The sequence below is a fragment of the Lactuca saligna genome, chromosome 5, assembly GCF_052625555.1.
Source record: "Lactuca saligna cultivar CGN05327 chromosome 5, ASM5262555v1, whole genome shotgun sequence".
NCBI classification, from domain to species: domain Eukaryota; kingdom Viridiplantae; phylum Streptophyta; class Magnoliopsida; order Asterales; family Asteraceae; genus Lactuca; species Lactuca saligna.
The window spans coordinates 20,803,146-20,820,900 of record NC_136421.1 but is presented as its reverse complement, the minus strand read 5'-3'; positions in this window follow the sequence as shown (position 1 = coordinate 20,820,900).

The following is a 17,755-nucleotide window of genomic DNA, read 5'->3' as shown; positions in this document are numbered from 1 at the left end:
GATGAACCGAGTCTGCAGACCGATGCTCGATCGCTCAGTCATTGTGTTCATAGATGATATCTTGGTGTATTCCAAGACTCGAGAGCAGCGTTGGGAGCATCTTAGGGAGCTGTTGGAGGTTCTAAGGCGAGAACGGTTGTATGCCAAGTTCTCGAAATGCGAGTTTTGTTTACAAGAGGTCCAGTTCCATGGATATCTCGTTATCAGGAGGGGATTTTGGTCGATCCGGCTAAGGTGGAGGCGGTTATGCAGTAGGAGACTTCGAAATCTCCCTCAGACATCAGGAGTTTCTTGGGTTTAGCAGGGTATTATCGGAGATTCATTCGTGATTTCTCTAAGATTTTCGTACCACTTACTCATCTAACGAGGAAGGGGGTGGATTTCCGGTGGGGCCCTGAGCAGGAAAGGGCATTTGAGACCATTCGACGATGTTTATGTGAGGCGCCAGTGTTGACAATCCCCGAGGGAGTTGATGATTTTGTGGTATTTTTTGATGCATCCATCATAGGCTTGGGGGCAGTCCTCATGCAGAGGGGACGAGTGACAGCCTACGCATCGCGATAGCTGAAGCTGCATGAGACGAGATACACTATGCACGATCTTGACTTGTGAGCGGTGGTTTTTACTCTAAAGATTTGGAGGCACTATCTATACGGGGTCTGTTGTACTATATACTGTTTGATAAGGTGTCTAAGTCCATAACTATTTCTGGTATGTACTTGACCCGACCCGACATGGCCCATTTGGGTTGCATGGCACCATGCAATTGGATAGACTAAATGAGAGAAATAACACTTGTAGTTTATTAATATATTATAAGTTCTAATATATTAATAGTATTATTTTATTAGTTTGATCAAGAATTAATTTAGAATTAATTAAGTGATCAAAAGATTTCTAATTAAATATATGGGTGGATTATGTAAATCATCCATAACTTGTATAGTGGGCTAAGAGGCTCCATGGATTATCAAGTTGGGTTAAACCCATAGGATGCTCCATAGGAGTTACAAACCCGTGGGTCATGAAAATGAAGAGCTATGACACATTAGGGTTTACATGGTGTAACCCTAGATGTGTCACACTATATAAAGACCATCTCCTGCACCAAATCAGCTACACTAACCAACAAGAGGGCTAGAGCCGATTTTTCAAGCGTAAGATTCTCTCAAAGTTTACTCCTTTGCATTTGGTGTTGTGTGAAGCATTTGAGGCATCACACTTGGGGTGCTAGGCTCACAAGGTTTCAAGGATCATAATCAACAACAAGGTAAGTTATTCTATCTTTTAGTCAAGTTAAAAATGTTCCCAATGTATGCTAGATAGGAATATAACCTTGGAATTAAACTTTGCATGATAATTAGACAAACATAAATCCAAGGTTATTAGGGTTGCATGGACACTTAGGAAGTGTTAGAATGCTCAAAACCCATCAGTGGTATCAGAGCCTAGGCTTTTTTGTTGATTTTTTGTGCAAACTGCTTGAAAAAGTCATTTTTCTGTTTTCTGCTCGTATGAACTTGCCGAGTCCATGGGGGGACTCGACGAGTCCATGAACAAATGCAAGCTACTCGTTGAGTATGTTCTTGCACTCGACGAGTAGAGGCTGCAGTTTTCAGAATTCGACATTTGTTGCTGGAAATGGACTAGAAACGTTACCCTAAATTGTTTTGGTGTTTTGAAACTTGTTTTAGATGGTGTAATTTTTATGCTAATCAATTTAAAATGGCAATTATCAAGATTACAAGTTTTTAAGTGTAATTTTTGATTCTTGAAAGTGTTCATATTCATGTTCTTGAACTTATGAAGATTAGATGATTATAGGTATTGCTTGTAACCATCATGGTAGTTTAATTCATGATCATAATGTGTTTTAATGGAGCCCATAACTTGTCCTCAAGTTATGGAAAACCAAAAGTCACACTTTTATTAAAGCCATTAAAAGAACACAAGAGTTATAAAAAATGAAGAGTCTTCATTTTTATTACTCAATTAATTCATAAGTTATAAGAAATGAAAAGTTTTTAAACTTCACAAAACTTGCCCTCAAGTTTTGGAATAAGTAAAGTCTTGATTAAAACTTTAGTTCCAACCCTTAGAATTTTAAAAGTTAAAATTCAACCCTTATACTTTATAACATTATAAGTTAATATATATATATATATATATATATATATATATATATATATATATATATATATATATATGTGTGTGTGTGTGTGTGTGTGTGTGTGTATGTGTGTATGTATAAGATCAAGTCGTCTTACCGCTAGTACGCCTCATTCATGAAGCCGTTCTATAAGGGGGGTATAAGGTTGTTGCCTATAAAATAGCAACTTAATGGGTGTCCACTCTCACCCACCGCTTCCTTGATCGGTGGAGGGTCGTTAGCCGAACGGGTAGGACAAGGACTTATAAATTATCATTAAAAGTATGATGAATATTATAAACTAACTAAATGCTTTTATTAAATTCCTAATCTTAGTTACTTTAGGAAAATGTGAATAAGGTGCTAATCCATGAAATTACACTTTATACTTTGTTTAAGTCGTTAGTGGAATGTGTGTTGTTAACCGGCACACTAACTTGGACTTAACAAGGTAGGTAAAGGGTGACTTAAGGTTTATCATAGTATCGGTGGAGCGTGTGTGGTTTACTGACACATCGATTGAGTGATAAACTTGAAGGGTACCAAGTGATTTGCATGGTTACTTCACACCTCGTTTTGTGATCCTCGGTATCCCAGTCACAAAACTTGGATGGCACACTCGAGATTGAAACATGACTTTGAAAAGTTCATTGAATCTCAAAAGAATCTAGGAATTTCTAAGAACCAATTAAAAACCTATTAATTATATTTCTTTTTTCATGGTGGAAATTGGTGAATCGTCATCCACCTACCTTTCAAATATGTTATAGCTTGGATTACGACATACCTCTTATAAGTTATAATATATTGTGATTGGATCGTAGCCTTAATATTAGATTTGGGTGTTTTATTAAGGACTCTCTTAATGTCTAAACTAATCTTGTTCTCTTCTTTCAGATGTCTTCAAACAACGCTGCTTCTGGCTCTAATCCTAATGGCTCCTTTACCGTTATGAACTTGTGTGGGAAAGTCACTTTTGATGGATCCAACTTCAATGAATGGACTAGAAACATCAGGATGATTACCCGCTACGAGGAAAAATTATGTCCTCGATAAAGAGCTTAAGGAGATTGATGAGACCACTGCAACTCCGGAGGAGATCGCTGACTTCCGGGTACATGAAAGGGATGCTACCAAATTAGCATGCATCATGTTGGCCACCATGAAATCAGAACTCCAAAAGTCCTATGAGGACTTTTACCCTTTTGAAATGCATTAAGATCTGATGGAAAGATATCATCAAAGTGCATGACAAGAGAGGTATGAAATCATCTGCTCCATCATAACAACCATGATGAAGGACGGGGAATCCGTCACGAGCCACATGTAGAAAATGCAATGGTATGTGGATCGGTTGCTGAAACTTAATGTGAATTTCCCCGAGGAGCTTGCAATAGATATCATTTTGCACTCCTCACCATCGTGCTATGATCAATTCTGCATGACTTCAGGGACTCCTCGAGACCGTAGAAACAAGTCTTAAAGGTAAGTCGGTGTTAACACTCCTACTCCAAACTCCGCCCTGTCTTGGCAATCGGGAAAGGTAGAGGGAAGAAAAGAAAGAGATCTTCAAAGGGTACCAAGGCTAGGACCTTTGATTGCTCTTCTTCAAGTGGAACCAAGAAAGGTTTCATCACTCCTTCTTCTGACCCAAAAGAGGTTGAATGCTTCTATTGTCATGAAAAGTCTCATTAGAAGCGGAACTGCCCAAAGTACCAGCAATATGTGAACGATGAGAAAGTTAAACCCAACCATGCATGTATTTACACTATTTTATCTAATAACTCACCCCCTTCTAACTCTTAGGTCCTTGATACCGGTTGTGCTATTCATATATGTTATGATTTGCAGGGACTAAGAAGAAGTGATAATGTGGAGCAGGGAAGAATAAACTTAATCATGGGGAATAGGAAGGCTTTACTTGTCACCAAGATTGGAGTTTATACTTTTTCGCTAAGTAGTGGGTTTAATTTAGATTTGAATAAATGTTGTTATTCGCCTGAAATGGCAAGAAATATTATTTCCTTTCATGCTCTGTATAAACAAGGTTTTACCTTTTCATTTGATATTGAAGTTGGTTCGATTAATGCTTTCTTTAATAATGTTCTTTATTTCAACGCATTACCTTGTGATGGTGTGTATGAAACTGTATCTGTGGTTGATTACTTTGGAAATAATGTATTGTGTATTTATTCTGTTAATGATAATAACTTGGATAAAGCGTCATTATGGCATTGTCATCTTGGACAGATAACCAAGAGACGCATAGGCCAACTCCAAAAGGATGGAGTCTTGGAGTCATTTGACCTAAGGTCATATGATTGTTGCGAATCATGCTTACTTGGAAAACTAACAAAGTCACCCTTCACAGGTTCTTGTGAGAGGGGTGAAGGTTTGTCGGATCTCGTACACACAGATGTGTGTGGACCCTTCAAACATGCCACAAGGGATGCTAATCGTTATTATTTGACTTTTACTGATGATTACAATAGATATGGATATGTCTACTTAATCAAGCATAAGTTAGAGACTTTTGAAAGGTTTAAAGAGTTTAAATAGGAAGTCGAGAATCAATTGGGCAGGAACATTAAGATGCTTCGATCCGATCAAGGTGGTGAGTATCTTAGTTCAGAGTTCCTCGACTATCTTAGGGAATGTGGGATTGTCTCACAATTGACACCTCCCAGGACACCGTAGTTGAATGGTGTGGCTGAGAGGCGTAATCGAACCTTGTTGGATATGGTTCATTTCATGATTAGTCCAGCTTCGCTACTAATCTCATTTTGGGGGTATGCCTTAGAGATTACCTCCCATATCCTTAATCTGGTCCCTACAAAGAAAGTTGCCAAAACTCCTCATGAGATGTGGACTGGTCAAGTACCCAAACTAGACTACATCAAGATTTGGGGTTGCGAGGCTTTCGTGAGACGCGAGACTCATGATAAGCTCGAACCTCGAAGCGAGAGGTGTATTTTCATCGGCTACCCACAACAATCCTTTGGTTACCTCTTCTACATACCTAGTGAAAATGTGGTCTTTGTAGCAAGGAGGGTTGTCTTTCGAGAGAGAGAGAGAGTTCATAAGCCAAGGAAAAAGTGGGAAGCAAGTTGACCTTGAAGAAATTCAAGAGTCAAGTGGTGAAGAACTTCAAAACCTAGCACAGAACTTGAGGAGGAAACTCCTGTTAAGCCAATTGACAAGTCTATACCTCTAAGGTGTTCCACAAGGGTTAAGAATGCACCTGAGCATTACTATAGATTCCATATTACTGCGGAAGGTGATACACTTATCAGTGATGAGACACTGATAGGTCTGGATGAACCTAACAGTTACACGAAAGCCATGGTAGGCCCTGAGTTAGCCAAATGGAAAGAGGCAATAGATAGCGAGATACAGTCCATGTATGACAGTCAAGTTTGGAACTTGGTTGAGAATGTACCATGTCGTAAGACTGTAGGGTGCAAATGGATCTTCAAGAAGAAGACCGACATGGATGGTAATGTACACACTTATAAGGAACGACTAGTTGCAAAGGGTTTCTCACAAACTATGGTAGTTGATTATGATGAGACTTTTTCTCCAGTGGCCAATATTAAGTCTATTAGGGTTCTGTTAGGCATAGCTGCATTTCTTTACTATGAAATATGGCAAATGGATGTCAAAACCACTTTCCTTAATGGAAAGTTGGCTGAGGATGTTTACATGAGTCAGCCAGAGGGTTTTGTCAATACAGAGTACCCTAATAAAGTGTGTAAGCTTGAGAAATCCATTTATGGATTAAAGAAAGCACCTCGCAGATGGAATCTTTGCTTTGATGAGAAAGTCAAAGAGTTTGGCTTTTCTAGGAGTGAAGATGAATCTTGTGTGTATGTCAAAGCTAGTAGGAGTATAGTTAGCTTTTTGGTATTGTATGTGGATGATATACTACTCATAGGAAATGACATCCCAACTCTGCAGTAAGTTAAGTCCTGGCTTGTGAAGTGTTTCTTTATGAAGGACCTAGGATAAGCTGCCTATATTCTAGGGATAAGGATTTTGAGAGACCGGAGTAAAAGACTAATTGGACTTAGTCAGAGTACCTACTTGGATAAGGTGCTAAAGAGATTCGGCATGCAGGACTCCAAGAAAGGAGAGTTACCCATCCTGAGTAACGCCAGATTAAGTAAGACACAAAACCCTAGTACTGAGGCTGAGATAGCAGAAATGATTCAAATACCTTATGCGTCAATTGTAGGATTGATCATGTATACTATGACGTGTACTCGACCTGATGTAGCCTTTGCCTTGAGTATAGTTAGTAGGTATCAGGGGAACCCTGGCAAGGCACACTGGACTGCGGTAAAGAATATGCTCAAGTACCTATGGAGGAGTAAGGACTGGGTCCTTACCCTCGGTGGGAGTGATGACTTGAGAGTTGTAGGGTATAGTGATGCTAGCTTTCAGACTGATAGGGATAATTTCCGCTCTCAATCAGGCTGGGTCTTTATCTTAAACGAAGGAGCAATTTCTTGGAAGAGTTCCAAGCAAGAGACAGTGGTTGATACAACTTGTGATTCAGAGTATATAGCAGCTAGCGAGGCAGCAAAGGAGGCGATATGAATGAAGAAATTCATTAGAGACATTGGAGTTGTAACAGCTATTAAGGAGCCAATGGAAATTTTCTGCGATAGTGAAAGTGCAGTTGCCTTAGCCAAGGAACCAAGGGATCATGGGAGATCCAGACACATCGACAGAAAATACCATTTCATCAGACATCAAATAGAAGAATGACTCCTCGTGGCAAAGAGGGTATCATCAGATGAGAATCCAGCAGATCCCCTCACGAAGGGACTGACTCAGGTTAAGCATCTCCAGCATGCTCGGAGTATAGGGCGGAAGGATGATATTAGATTTAGTAGATAGATGACCTTGAAAATTGTAAAGTGTAATTGACATTAGATGATGAATAAAAGGTGTTTTATTTATGAGTAAAGTGTTGCTATCTCTTGTCGACTGTTTACTATATTTCTTTTTCATGTTTTGACTTCCAGAATAATTATGTTTAGTATGTCCTATTATTCGAACCTCCACAGTCGGTCACATGTCGGAAGTAGGTATGAATCAAGACTATCATGATTGGTTGCAGAGGTCTAAGTTGTTGGACATGGTTACAACAATCATGAGTGCTCATAAGTTCTAAGCATTGGACTCAACCCACGCTCACTAGAATCACTTCATGCAATTTATCTCGAGTGATCGTGAGACGGTAATATCATATAAGTCTTCAAACCTAGAGATATGATTTGTTACTTATGAGTTGGTTATGCGTTGATTATATGAAAATACATTGGTAACTAGATGTTATAAAACATGCTTTTGTGTATAATTAAATGAGTAGTAGAACAAAGATATGATTCGAAGTTTATCTGTTCCTTCTTGGATTAGAAGCTGATATCTGGGCCCCTCGATGATTTTGTTTTGACCTATGTACCGGACCCGGTGAAAACTAAGTTGATGTGTTCAATTAAGTTCTTTGTCAAACAAATCGGAAATCGGGAAACAAACTACTGGACAATAAGTAACACATTGTTCCATGAATTTGTCCGGCTGATATCTAGAACATAGGATTATATGATCACTTATCTTAAATGACGTATCATCATCTTCTCAGTTCCGAGAGACCTTGAAAGAGCTACGATTTCTGATCGGTTCCTGAAGTCATACTTGCAGTATAGTTATTAGACTTATCCAAGTGGGAGACTGTTGGATAAGGTGTCTAAGTCCATAACTATTTCTGGTATGTACTTGACCCGACCCGGCATGGTCCATTTGGGTTGCATGGCACCATGCAATTAGATAGACTAAATGAGAGAAATAACACTTGTGGTTTATTAATATATTATAAGTTCTAATATATTAATAGTATTATTTAATTAGTTTGATCAATAATTTATTTAGAATTAATTAAGTGATCAAAAGATAACTAATTAAATATATGGGTTGATTATGTAAATCATCCATAAATTGTATAGTGGGCTAAGAGGCTCCATGGATTATCAAGTTGGGTTAAACCCATAGGATGCTCCATGGGAGTTACAAACCCATGGGTCATGCAAATGAAGAGCTATGACTCATTAGGGTTTACATGGTGTAACCCTATATGTGTCACACTATGTAAAGACCATCTCCTCCACCAAAATCGGCTACACTAAGAAACAAGAGGGCTAGAGCTGATTTTTCAAGTGTAAGATTCTCTCAAAGTTTACTCCTTTGCATTTGGTGTTGTGTGAAGCATTTAAGGCATCACACTTGGGGTGCTAGGCTCACAAGGTTTCAAGGATCATAATCAACAACAAGGTATGTTATTCTATCTTTTAGTCAAGTTAAAAATGTTCCCAATGTATGCTAGATAGGAATATAACCTTGGATTTAAACTTTGCATGATAATTAGACAAACATAAATCCAAGGTTATTAGGGTTGCATGGACACTTAGGAAGTGTTAGAATGCTCAAAACCCATCAGTGGTATCAGAGCCTAGGCTTTTTTGTTGATTTTTTGTGCAAACTGCTTGAAAAAGTCATTTTTCTGTTTTCTGCTCGTATGAACTCGCTGAGTCCATGGGGGGACTCGACGAGTCCATGAACAAATGCAAGCTACTCGTTGAGTATGTTATTGCACTCGACGAGTAGAGGCTGCAGTTTTCAGAATTCGACATTTGTTGCTGGAAATGGACTAGAAACGTTACCCTAAATTGTTTTGGTGTATTGAAACTTGTTTTAGATGGTCTAATTTTTATGCTAATCAATTTACAATGGCAATTATCAAGATTACAAGTTTATAAGTGTAATTTTTGATTCTTGAAAGTGTTCATATTCATGTTCTTGAACTTATGAAGATTAGATGATTATAGGAATTGCTTGTAACCTTCATTGTAGTTTAATTCATGATCATAATGTGTTTTAATGGAGCCCATAACTTGTCCTCAAGTTATGGAAAACCAAAAGTCACACTTTTGTTAAAGCCATTAAAAGAACACAAGAGTTATAAAAAATGAAGATTCTTCATTTTTATTACTCAATTAATTCATAAGTTATAAGAAATGAAAAGTTTTTAAAGTTCACAAAACTTGCCCTTAAGTTTTGGAACAAGTAAAGTCTTGATTAAAACTTTAGTTCCAACCCTTAGAATTTTAAAAGTTAAAATTCAACCCTTATACTTTATAATATTATATGTTAACATATATATATATATATATATATATATATATATGTGTGTGTGTGTGTGTGTGTGTGTGTGTGTGTATAAGATCAAGTCGTCTTACCGCTAGTACACCTCATTCATGAAGCCGGTCTATAAGGGGGGGGGGGGTTCAAGGTTGTTGCCTATAAAATGAAAACTTAATGGGTGTCCAGTCTCACCCACCACTTCCTTGATCGGTGGAGGGTCGTTAGCCGAACGGGTAGGACAAGGACTTATAAATTCTCATTAAAAGTATGATGAATATTATAAAGTAACTAAATGCTTTTATTAAATTCTCAATCTTAGTTACTTTAGGAAAATGTGAATAAGGTGCTAATCCATGAAATTACACTTTACACTTTGTTTAAGTTGTTAGTGGAGTGTGTGTGGTTAACCGGCACACTAACTTTGACTTAACAAGGTAGGTAAAGGGTGACTTAAGGTTTATCATAGTATCGGTGGAACGTCTGTGGTTTAATGATACATCGATTGAGTGATAAACTTTAAGGGTACCAAGTGATTTGCATGGTTACTTCACACCTCGTTTTGTGATCCTCAGTATCCCAGTCACAAAACTTGGACGGTACACTCGAGATTGAAACATGCATTTGAAAAGTTCATTGAATCTCAAAAGAATCTAGGAATTTCTAAGAACCAATTAAAAACCTAATAATTGTATTTCTTTTTTCATGGTGGAAATTGGTGAATCGTCATTCACCTACCTTTCAAATATGTTATAGCTTGGATTACGGCATACCTCTTATAAGTTATAATATATTGCGATTGGATCCTATCCTTAATTTTACATTTGGGTGTTTTATTAAGGACTCTCTTAATGTCTAAACTAATCTTGTTCTCTTCTTTCAGATGTCTTGAAACAACGCTGCTTTTGGCTCTAATCCTAATGGCTCCTTTACCCTTATGAACTTGTGTAGGAAAGTCATTTTTGATGGATCCAACTTCAATGAATGGATCCGAAACATCAGGATGATTACCCGCTACGAGGACAAAGAATATGTCCTCGATAAGGAGCTTAAGGAGATTGATGAGACCACTGCAACTCCCCAGGAGATTGCTGACTTCTAGGCACATGAAAGGGATGCTACCAAAGTAGCATGAATCATGTTGGCCACCATGACAGTAGAACTCCAAAAGTCCTATGAGGACTTCTACCCTTTTGAAATGCACCAAGATCTGATGGAAAGATAACATCAAAGTGCATGACAAGAGAGGTATGAAATCATCTGCTCCGTCATACCAACCATGATGAAGGATAGGGAATCCGTTATCAGCCACATGTTGAAAATGCAATGGTATATGGATCGGTTGGTATAGCTTAATGTGAACTTCCCTGAGGAGCATGCAATAGATATCATTTTGCACTCCTTACCATCGTGCTATGATCAATTCTGCATGACATATCACATGAATAAGGAAGAGGTCACACTCAGCAAACTTCAAGTACTCCTCAAGACCGCATAAATAGGTTTTAAGAGTAAGTCGGTTGTTAACACTCCTACTCCATACTTCGCCCCTATCTTGGCAACCGAAAAAGGTAGAGGGAAAAAAAAGAAAGAGCTCTTCAAAGGGTACCAAGGCTAGGACCCTTGATGGCTCTTCTTCAAGTGGAACTAAGAAAGGTTTCGTCGCTCCTTCTTCTTACCCAAAAGAGGCTGAATGCTTCTATTGTCATGAACAGTCTCATCGGAAGCGGAACTGCCCGAAGTACCAGCAAGATGTGAAGGATGGGAAAGTTAAACCTAATCATGCAGGTATTTACACTATCTTATCTAATAACTCACCCCATTCTAACTCTTAGGTACTTGATACCGGTTATGGCTGGATGTGGTCAAGAGTTTGAGACATATCATGGATCAGCCGAACCTGAACATGAGGCAGTGCAGGTGGCTGGATGTGTTCAAGGACTATGATTGTGAGATCCTTTACCATCCTGGTAAAGCGACCGTGGTTGCGGATGCTCTGTGCCGCAATTTAGCTGGGTCCTTTACCCCAGCCAGGTGTATGAGGATAGCGGTGGATTTCCCGCTGGTGGGTTTAGTCAGGGATGCTCAAATTGAGGGTATGAGACTAGAGAACTGGAAGTTGGAGAGGATTAAGGGTGAAAGCGCCCAGTTTGTTCAGGATAGCCGCAGATTGTTGACACGTTATGATCGGGTTTGAGTTCCGATGTCCGAAGGGGTCCGAAAGACAGTGATGGAGGAAGCTCATAAGTCTCGTTTTTCAATTCACCCGGGAGCCACCAAGATGTACCATTATTTGTGTTCGAGTTATTGGTGGTCTGGCATGAAGCGAGATATCACTTGGTTTGTTGAGAGGTGCTTGACCTGTAGGAAGGTCAAGGAAGAGCATCAGAGGCCGCATGGTAAGCTGTAGCCTCTAGAAATTCCCATGTGGAAATGGGAATGAATCGCAATGGATTTCATCACGAAGTTGCCGAAGACGACAAGGGGGTTCGATGCTATATGGATCATTGTGGATTGAATTACCAAGAGTGCCCATTTCCTAGCCATACGGGAGAGTTCGTCGGCAAAGAAGTTGGCCGACCTGTACGTCAGAGAGATTGTCTCTCACCATGGGGTTCCAGTTTCTATCGTTTCCGATCGAGATGTCAGGTTTAGTTCCCGTTTTGGGTAGAAGTTCCACAAGGAACTGGGTACGAGACTGCATTTTAGCACGACATTCCATCCGTAGACCGATGGGCAGAGTGAGCGGACCATTCATACCCTTGAGGACATGTTGAGGGCTTGCGTCATTGATTTTGGTGGGAGTTGGGATTCCTACCTACCGCTTGCTGAATCCGCCTACAACAACAACTATCATTCCGGTATTGGCGCCCTGCCTTTCGAGCTGTTATATGGGCGGAAGTGTAGGACCCTAGTCTGTTGGGGTGAGGTTGGGCATAGTGTGATGGGTCGGACAGAGGTAGTTCTGCAAACTACCGAGATGAAACGGCAGATTAGACAGTGACTGTAGACAGCTCAGAGCCGACATAAAAGTTATGCCGACCGACGCCGATCTGAGCTGGAATTTCAGGTGGGTGATATACTTCTTCTGAAGGTCTCACCTGGAAGGGTGTGATCCGCTTCAGGAAGAGGAAAATATTGGGTACCCGTTGCATTGGGTCGTTAAGGATTGTGTCCAGGGTTGGCAGGGTGGGTTATAGGCTAGACCTTCCGAAGGAGCTTAGCCGGATCCACATCACTTCATGTTTTTGCAATTGCGAAACTGCATTACGGACCAGGAGGCAGTGGTATCGTTGGATGAAATTCAGGTCGATGAGCGCCTGAACTATGTGGAGAGGCTTGTGGCTATTTTTGAAAGGAAGAAGAAGATTCTACGGAACAAGGAAATACCTTTAGTAAAGGGACAGTGGGAACATCGGATGGGATCTGAGTGGACATAGGAGCCGCAGATGGAGATGCGCGAGCATTACCCAGCATTGTTTATTCCAGCAGACTTCAAGGGAAAAGTCCAGTTCAAGTGGGGGAGAGTTGTAACGCCCCGATTCTCAGGTATTGTTTAAATAAGATTTATTGGGTTAAGCTCTACTCGACGAGTTGGTTGACCTACTCGTTGAGTAGCAGCGCGGTGGGATCGCGTGTTAAGTGACCTAATCGATGAGTCCATATTGGGACTCAGCGAGTAGGAGCTGGCAGATGAATCCCTAAATCTCGGGGTTTGCACCTCTATTTAAAGGAGCCTCAGCCTCCTTTGGCCTCTTTGCAGTCTTTGAGAGCCCCTTAAAACCCTAAAACGTGTGTGTGTGCCTATTGTGTGTTTGAATCTTGAAAAGAAGATCATTGGAGAGAGAAGGCTTGGAGGAGAAGGAGATTGGAGCAAGTGGAGTGTGGGAATCAACTCTTATCTTAGTTATCATCTTTTGGAGGTAATCACATCCCCTTTTCCTTGTGAATCTCTTATATTGGTTGAGTTTTAGGATTTTTGGGTGAGATAATATGTTGGAAAGATGAGATATGGGCTAGATCTATGGTTGTAACTTCAGATCTGGACCCTCCTTGAATTCTAGAAGCATAAAGTTTCAGTTTTGGTCATGATTAAGGTCCCTCTTGAGCATGAAGTTCCATCAAGAACTTAAAATAGGAATTTAGAGCCTTTATAGCCATGCATGTACATAAAGTTTGCAACTTTAGGTGATAAGCATGCCCTAGAAGCTTAGATTTGTGACTTGGAGCCGTTGCATGGCTCAAAATAAGTCTGTATGGAAAAATGACTGAATAGACTCGGCGAGTCGCAAGGTTGACTCGGCGAGTCACATAAAGATGGCCGTGAGCTCGACGAGTTGGATGAACAAATCGGTGAGTCCGATGAAGATTACCATAAACTTGACGAGTTGAAGAACAACTCGGCGAGTCAGATGAGGATTGCCATAAACTCGACGAGTTGAAGAACAACTCGGTGAGTCGGATGAGTATTCTCCAGGAGATGTATGCGTGTGTATCCATCAAGTTGCAAGGAGGAAAACTCGACGGGTGGCCTTAAAGTTTGTTCGAGAATCAAAGGAACTCGACGAGTCACCCCGATGACCCGGCGAGTTGGAAAGTGCTTCAAGGAACTCGGCGAGTAGCTGAGGGTACTCGGCGAGTTAAGGTCAACATGGACTGTTGACCTTGATTGAGGACTTTGAGTTTAACCAGGGGTTGACTAGTGGGTTATGGAGTACCTTATAAGGTTAAGGACTTATGAGTATGTTGTACTATGATAATAGGTGGTGGAGCATGTGTCAAGTGATTCGAGAGTTGGAGTTTACATTTCGAGTCGACATCTGCAAAGTGAGTTATGCTCATTGTATCGATAGGGTCTATGGGACCAAGGCCGACCCTTTAATTGTTATTTTTATGGTATGCTACATGTGGTTATGATCTGTTAGATCTGAATAAACAGTATGTTATGCTTTTATGATCCGTATGGATTGGTATGTTAGTGACCCGCTAGGTCGGTACTCTAGTTATAGGAGAATTCTATGATTGATGATCAGTGAGATAGATATGTTTGATGTTTGTATATGCCAGTATTTGATAGCATGTGCACATGGTTATTTGCTTGTGGTTGGGTTGAGGCAGTCCTGCTTTGTGTTGAAGGCCAATATACCCTACGAGCGGTCCGGGGAGACTATAGGCACACGTCGCGGACCAGTTGTGCCGAAGGCTCGGGATAGATTCAGACAGACTGTAGGCCCGGTCAGTCGGTCCAGTCAGGCCGATGGCCCAGTATGCATGTTGATTGATTGATTATTCCTGATATGGTATTGTCGGTGTGGTATTGGTATTTTGGGGGTAGCTCACTAAGCCCTCAGGATTACAGTTTTCAGTTTATTGTTTCAGGTACTTCAGGAGATCATGGAAAGGTGAAGGCATGACCCGCTCCTCATTCTTATGTTATGATTTTTGGGACACTCTGATGGAAAATGATTTGAAAACATTTTGTAAACAATGCCAATTAGTTTTTATTTATGACTGAAAAAGTTTAAATTTGGCGTAAAATTTATGGATGTTATAGTTTTGCACCCTCTTACATCTTCATTCTTCAGCCTTCACTCCATATTTTAGTCTAGCTAACCCTAATCCATTTTTTGAGTATCCTTGAGCCATTAGTTTGTGTTTTGGTGTTCTGTTATTGTAACATCCCGTTTGTTAAATAATTAAATAGATAAAATTGAGGAACGAATAGAAGCCCTAAATCCATAATATTTAGTGGAGTGTTGGTTTTGGGGATTAAAGTGTAATCTCGGGACCTGTTTAGTAAAGATTTTAGAAGTGGGGGGTTGCGTGGTATATTATTGGGACTCAAATTGAGTATATTTTGGGAACCAAGGGCTAAATGGTAAATTTCAGATTTAATTTGTAAAGATTTCTATGGTCAGGGGCTATTTCGTAAATTTTGGACTTAAATTGTGATGAATTTTTGGAATCAGGGATCAAAACGGAAATATTGGATTAATGTTGATGAAGATATGGTGGGGAGGGGCTGATCTTGTACAAAGTGCAAGAGTTTGAAGGGAACGTGAGTTATACCCAGTACTCACTTATGTCACACTGCTACATTGCGACCTAACCCTAGACGAGTTCAGCCGCCACCACCAAGCTTGGGAGACTCCTCAGCGCCGTTTACAAGCGAATTATTCCGCTGTCACTACTGCCGTGCCGACGATGGTCGTGATCGCATGGCCTGATGTCGGAACATCGTAGGCTGCCAGGGAACGGGAATAAAACCTCCTGTGTCATCGTTGTGCGAGACTTGAGCCATCGGGGATGCTTGGTAATGTCATCGCAACCAATCCTTCCCCTTTTCTCTCTCACGATTGTATGGGTGTGACGTGGAATCGCCTGTCGTCGTCGGTGGCCATGAGGGTTGTTGTCTTTGTTTTTCCGGCGACACCTAATGTTGGGTGGTGGCTGATTGTGCGTATGTTTGATTATAATGGCTGTTTTTGGTATTTAGGGTGTGGCTTGTGTATATTCGTGGCCAATAACCCACTGCCACCACCGTGAGGTGGTGGCTGTCACACGTTGTCATTTTCTGCCACACTTTGCCGCCACCAGCCCCCATGGGAGGTGGCTATGTCTGTGTGTTTTTATATGTGAAGTGGTATGTGGGCTTTTGGGGCGCGAACCACATTTGGAGATGGTGGTTTCCGCCTCCTTCCGCTGCGTCACCACTACTAGCCGCCATATGGTGGTGGCTGGGTGTATTTGTTATGATGATTATGAGTATGTCTTGTGGTACGGGGCTTGTGTTAGTGGTGGAGGGATTGGGGGAAAAACCACCACCACCGTGAGCTGCCACTAACCACCACTACCTGAGGTGGCAGTAGGTGGTGCTTGGCATAGTGAACCCTAGTTGGCCAAATTGCTTATTATTGGACTGGGCTTGCTTGTGATTGGGCTAGAAACCCTAATTATGGTTTAGAAAACCCTAATTTTGGGTTTGTTGATTTGGGCCTATTGGGACCCTTGTTTGGAGCAGTGGACCAAAGTTGTGACTCATCCCGATTGCATTGTGTGATGGCCTAGTGGAATGATGGACTTAATGGGTTATGTGAGAACACTTAACCTTAAACGTCATTTCATGTGAAAACCCTAATTTTTGCTTGCGCTTGAGTTGGGCCTTTATTTGGGCTTTGATGACTGGACTGCTGATGAGTCATCCAAGAGCAACCATGTAGACTAGAATATTTAGATGGACTTTAGGGTAAGGCCTATATAAGGTTTTGGGCCCAAATTAGAAAATTGGGCCATAGTTGGACCATTAGTGGACTTTTTTTGACCCATTTGGTATTGGGCATAGGTGGGCCCAATGGGCATGAGTTATTTGAGGGCTGGGGGTAATGGACCATATTTAAAAATAATATGTGAAGGTTTAATCTTAGATCCTAATAATATTAATTGTGGGTTTGACTCAGTGTTAGAGGCCGGAGTGCAACAGCAACATTAGTAGGATCTATCCGACATTCGAGGTGAGTCTTCTCACTATACTTACTTGTGTGGTGATTTGTGTGTGACCGGATGGTCTTGTTCGTGTTATTGACCGGAGGGTCTTATTTACACTATTGACCGGAGGGTCTTAGTATATTATCGACCCACGGATCTTATTTGTTTACAATGTGTTACGTGTTGTTGTGCATACTGTCTTTGTGACTTATGCTGTTATGGTAATCTGTGTATATATTGATCTTATGTGCTTGTTTGAGTTATGCATTAGTCTTATGATATATATATATATATATATATATATATATATATATATATATATATATATATATATATATATATATATATATTATTTCATGTGATACTGAGACCAGACCGGAGGTTCCAACGAGCTGCGAGACCGGAGGGTTCTCACTAAGACCGGACTAGGTGGTCCAACAAGCTTTGGGACAAGTGGGTCCCACTGAGACACATTGACCGAAGGGTATTACAGAGTTATAGCCTCGAGTGGCTAATAAGTAGTATGTGGTATTTTGGGGAACTCACTAAGCTTCATGCTTACCGTGCGATGTGTTATGTGTTTCAGGTACTTCTCAGGATCACGGGAAGGCGTCGGCTTGATTGTACACACTAGTGGAAGAGTATTATATTCGAGGATCCTGGATTTTATTCAAATAATTATGAACACGTGTTTTTGATAATTTATATATTTAGATTTTGTGATATGTGTTGATGATATTTATGTGATTTTAAAAACAAAAAATTTATTTGAAAACTTACATTGTTACAAGTTGGTATCGGAGCCTTGGTTTGAGGGATTCAGATTTGGTCTCGGGTATCTCTGAACTCAAACTGTGGATTTGAGAAAATTTTCTAAAAATAAATGATTTTTCTAAAACAAGTAAGAGTTTTAAAGAG